We start from the raw sequence: 6045 nt of genomic DNA on the forward strand, positions 1-6045 counted from the left end.
ACGACCAGGGGAGGTCGAGCCGCCATCCGTCGCCGGCCGTCGACACCTCCTGTTCGACCACACAGCGGGAGCACCGGACCGCTGTCCTTGTGTTCGTGCTCCTCCAGGAAGAAGACGACCCAAGGTGAGCCGCCTCCGATCCATCTTGCGGAGGCAGCGGTGACCGTTGCTTCTCCCGAACTGCAGGAGTTCTCCTCCTCAAGGTGTCAACCGTCCTCGATCTACTGCTCCTCCTAGGTCTTATGCGATGGCTTCCTCGCGTGTCGGCGCTGGTTGAGATGCTTGTGGGATTCCTGCAGTTGATTTGCTAGGTTGCTTTTGATATGGTCACGGGACTCACGTTCGATTTTGCTGCAGGTTGCTTCCTGCCGTTGTTTGCATTTGTTGCGGATCAAGGTCGTCCTGACGTCTTCTACTGCTGTGAGGGAGGAAGAAAGCTTTCTGGTCGTGAGCATTTCCTTTATTTCCTCTTAATTCCTTTGGATGCATTTCGTGCTCGGATCTGCTTCGATCCCTGGGGTCTTTTGTTGCTTTGCAAACAACTCAATGGCAAGCCCAGATTCGTAGTTTTTTGTTTCTTCCTTCTTTTGTCCGTTGGCTGTGGGTTTGGCATGTGCTGCTGTTGTTTGATTATGCAGGACTACAATATTTGGCTGGCCTCACTGTTACCTTGGGTTATTTGCTGGTTTAGGTGCCTGGCTTGAGGATTAGTTGCTGGATTGTGTCAGTCTAAAGTGTGTCCCAGATTTGTTGGTTTCGGTGTTAGCTTAAGTTGGGCTGATTAGTCTCTGATTTGGTTCTTTGGCTTGACGATTAATTGCATAGATGGCGTGGATTTAGTTAGGTTAGTCCTGGGTTTAGGTGCTCATCTTGAGGATTGCTTGCCGGATGATTTGGCCATTTAGCGAGAGGGTTAACCGCATGGATGGCATGGCTTGTTAGTTAGGTTAGTCCCTGGTTTAGGTGCTCACCATGATGATTACTTGTTGGATTAGGTGCTTACGTTGAGGATTGCTTCCTAGATTATATCAGTCTGAAGTGTGTCACATATTAGTTGGTCTGGGTGCTTGGCTTAAGGATTGACTTTTGAACTGGTTTGTCTCTGATTTGGTTCTTTGGCTTTAGGATTCACTGCACGCTGAATTATGTAAGACAAAAATGTGTCCCAAATTTGTTGGTTCGAGTGTTTGGCTTGAGGGTTGATTGTTGGTCTGGGTGGTCTCTGATTTAGTTCTTTAGCTTAAGGATTGATTGCATGGCTGGTTAGTATAATGAAGATTAATTGTTGGTCTGGGTTAGTCTCTGATTTCGTTCTTTGCCTCAAGGATTAATTGGGTGGATTCATAGCTGCTATGACAACATTGTAGTGGTGATGGATACTGTTGGTTGTGAGCTATTTCTAGGCTAGAAATTATTCCTTTTCTTCTGAAGGTTACTTATATTCACAACATCATATTTTAGAAACGAGCGGTTATGAATTTGTTTAGTGTCAGGAGTGCAGTGGATTATGATCAATTAAGACAAATCTATGGACAATCATTACAAATGTGATTATTTCATTGCCTGCAAATTTAGTACGTACTCTTATTTCCAGGATCGTTGGTTGGTTCTATTGCTATTTATTGTGCAAGGACCCTCTTTTGCTGGCCTCGGTCTTCTGCACTATGTACCCTCTTTTGTTGGCATCAGCCTTTGAGATGATTTGCCAGTGTGTGTGTGTGTGATCTTGGTATAATGATGTGATGAACTATTCGATCCTACTTAGAACATTTGATATAGTCTTCTTCCACGAATAATAAATCATGCATGTGTGGGAGGGTGAAGGGGGACAGGAGATAGGATCACTATTTACCCTTATTGTCGCGATTACATGTTCTTCTGGTGGGTTTCTGACGATTTGGCTCTTGGATGCAGGGTGGGAACGAGGAGATGAGTCTCGTGGCGGTGAGCGGAACGGAGACAAGGATGGCGACTTGATGTTTTGGGATGTTTGGTGGTCTGATGCTTTTAGTCACCGCTCTCGTTCCCGAGGTGCTCCTTTATCTTGACCATGACTCTGATTTTTAGTTAGACACCATGTTTGCAGATTCAAGTTCCAAAATCAGGGTACTGTTTTTTATTTTTGGTAACCTTTAGTGAGCTGAAATATGTAGAGTTTGGATTGGGGATATAAGCATTGTTAAACTAGGTTACATACTAGATTTTTTCTGAATTTCTCCTCCTTTTCTGGTTCATTGCCAGAACATAGCTTCTGGTTTCCTGCAAGTGAGCTATAAAATTAATATAGGTTGTTATCATTGCATGCATGTTTATTATGAACTTTAGCTAAATTTGGTTGTGTATTGTGCAGGTGGTGGCCAAAGGCAAATGGTATAGAGCCTCCATGAGATTTTGAATTCTGCTTGATGCATATAGGAAAGGATATTGTGAACATTTGGTTCATTTTGGTTGTGGATTGACCTATGATGTGCAAAGGAAACATGTTGTCACGCCTTCAAGTGAGATTCTATCCGATAAAAATGTGCACTCTTGATATGCTTAATCTTTGATGTTTTCGGCTTCAATTGTGAGGCTGCACTGCAATCCAAATCTCCTTTTGGGTATTGTGTCTTTGTAGCATAGGATACCTTCATAAGATATGGCTGGCCATATGTACTTATGGTTGCCCTGGTGGTTTACTTCCTGCTTAGTGCTTTGGGAGAGATATATGCATTTTGGTTCATATCCATGTCTGTAGGGTGTGCCCAATTTTCAGTGCACCGCAATACCTGTTCTGGTTAGTGATTTGGCAGAAATATGTGCAGCAGGTAGTAGTTGCTGCTTCCTAACAGAGGAAGTCTGCCTACACAGATAATTAATCTATGTGTTCCAGAATCAGACCGCCTCCTCGTTGTTTATAGATTCACCAAGCAATGATTGATGCTTGCTAATTATAGGAATGGTTACTGCTTGCATAATTAATCTATGGGTTGCATAGTCCATTAGGTCACCTGCTTATTGTTTATATACGAAAAAATAACAGTTCCTCCTTGCTGATAAAGGAAAGTTGGGTAGGAAGAAATCTAGGTAGACAACCTTCTGATTGTTTTTATATGCATCAAGCAATAGTTGGTACTCGTTGATTGCATTAATGGTAACTACATAAACCTTTCCATGCTCAGCATTATCGGCGACCTCTCAGATTTGGAGTTGTACTTCGTTATTGTGAATGATGAATATGGTCAACAATCTGAAGAAGAGTCACCTTCTGCCGAGAGAGCGATGCGTGTTACTGCCGGGAGAGCTGCTTCTTGCCGGGAGAGTGATGTGTGTTACTAATCTCCTATTTAGCATTGCACTAGGATCAGTACTACCATATGAACGATCAAACATTTCATTCCTCCTTCTGTTCTAATGCAAATGCTTGCTTATGTGGTTGCAGATCGACTTGCGATGTGTTAAGCGGATGACTGTGTAACTGAACGATCAATCAGAGAAGAGTGTTTTCCACCCAAAGTGAGGTGAGATGTTTCCGTTCATCTTGGTTGTACTTAAGATAAGATTTAGCTACAGATAATCATTAATCACCTAATGTATTTCTTTGCCAAGTGTGTAGTTAGAGCTAATGTGTCACTAGTTATTTTACATCCTTTATTCTTATACCCTTTAACCTCCGAATGAAATACTCTACGAGATTTGTTGGTGCTCCATTAACCAAATATCGCTGACAAAATGTGGTTCTCATTTCAGCTGAGAGAAAAATTGCATACTTTGTGAACCAACGGGAGATTCATCTTTAATATTATTCTTTAATCACTAAATCATATAGGAGATTCCTTTGGTGCCCCATTAACCAAATATTAGTATTACTAAAAAAACTGACAAAATGTTATTCTGGTTGCGACTGAGCCCTACTGAGGCGAGGTCGCCCCTTTTACCCGGTTACATCCTCAATCGGTGAGTCCCTGGCACCCCTCTCTTTATTGATTGATCCATATATCGCCAGGAAAGAATGGCCATCAGTTCAGCAACTTCAGCTACTGTTGGACTATGAATTATTGTTTTTTAGGGAAATTAATTACTCCTTGGAGAATCATAGATCCATGTTCTATTTTGTCATGTAAGTTAGGTTATAACTATGTAGTTACAACCACATATTTAGAATTGCAATAAAAAACAATTAATAATAGAAACAAGTCAATTATGCGACTCGGTTGCGTCTTTCTGCATATCAATCTTGGTTTAGGTCATTTATTATTTGATCCAGTGATTGTGTTGATGGCTTAGTTTCTATTTCTTCAGAAAGGCACAAATAGGATCACCTCTATCCAATTAAAGTTTAATCACCTCACATATACATGCTTTTTTTCAATATAGAGTTGTATTCAATTTGGCTAGGATGTAATCCCAGTGCTCCTTCAGTTATTCCCCAAGCAATCACATATTTGCAGTGTTCTTTTAGAAGAAATGTCTTCCTGCACAATACTATGTATGGCTAGCTGCTAGCTGTTGATTTATATTGATTTCTGTCAAAGCGATTGCAGTTATATAAACCTTAATGAGACATCCTTGAAGAGAGTTTAGCCATTTCATATTTCTCTTTCGGGCATGTGTTGGCATGAGATTAATACCAGCGACTCATGTGGTGGCTTACATGAGAAGTGTTACATGTCTTGGCATGATTTTATATAAGCCAGTAACACCGTTTTATTATCTGTCTGCCATAATTTATCAGTTTGGTTGTTATAAATCTGTTTTTCATCAAGCTCGTATCACTGTTTATTTGAATTCCTTGCATTTGTGATTAGCTGACGGTATAAGCATTATTTATCAAGTGAATTTGTAGACTGATGTACTTGCAGACTAATAATAGTATTGACATTTGCTTACTAACTAATGTCTCTGTAGCAGGTCAATTTGTGTGTTTTTGGTTGTGGTAGACCATTTTCAGTCAAATTGAGAAACAACCGCCTTTTGATCTCGGCCCATAACCAGCCGTGAAAGACGAGATGTTTATGCTGCCCTTCTACCTTCCTCCCTATCCCTACTTTTCCCCATCGCGTGTTGGGCTCTCTGGAGTAAATTAAACAGGAAACTATATGCTGAAAAGTGGGGTGATAAATATCCAGTTACTAAATTCACTAAATTTGTGATCCCAATATTGTGAGCAAAATAGTGAAATGTTAGGGTTTGCTCTACTGCAAATTTGCAGTTTACTTTAACTTTGTTGTGATGAGCAATTCTGGTCTGACCAAACTAATAAATGCATGTGCTTTCCATGTATTGTTCCCAGTAAGAAGTTGATTCTGTATTTTATGTATTTGTTGTGAGCTACTTTTAACTCTGATAAAGAATGTACATTGGATTGTTGCTTGCTGGTGTTCTTACATGCATCTTTGAGCTGATGCTTTATTACCGGGTTGGGAGTGATCGCACGCGTAGGGGTGCGGCAAGCCACAATTTCTATCTGGTCTACATTAGGCCTGTCGAGATGACTTCAGCTTCTGTCGTCATTTCTACCATCAAGGATTTATCAGTTTGGTTGTTATAAATTGTCTGTAAGCTACTATGTGCTGTCGAATCTTTTATGCCTGAGATATTTAGTGCTAAACCTAACGGCGAAACATGCTTTCTATGTTCATGCATTGTTCAGAGGCTTTTTATTGTGTGTATATAAACATTTGGACCGGCACCCCGCGCCAAGGCGCGATCCCGATCTAGTATGTCTGGATGAGCTTCCACTTGGAGCTCCGTCTGCCACCTCCGTTTTTTGCCTCCGTTACAAAAATAAAAAATAATAATCATGCCACACTACAAGCACCGATCGATCATGAATTTTTAAAAGACAAGTTGATGCATTCACCGTTCAGCACGTACCCGCTACTGTCCTTGAAAGGCGTCGGATACAGGGAACTGTGATCCAACAGCCACGGATAGGCATAAGAGCATCTGCGGTCGGACCTCTCAAATCCGCCTTAAACATTCGGGGCGTCTGCCCGATCACAACCCGGTCATGATTTTTGACCCAGACGGCCCCCTTAAACGGCTCTCAAACGTCCGGACTGA

The sequence above is a fragment of the Aegilops tauschii genome, chromosome 4, assembly GCF_002575655.3.
Source record: "Aegilops tauschii subsp. strangulata cultivar AL8/78 chromosome 4, Aet v6.0, whole genome shotgun sequence".
Lineage (NCBI taxonomy): Eukaryota > Viridiplantae > Streptophyta > Magnoliopsida > Poales > Poaceae > Aegilops > Aegilops tauschii.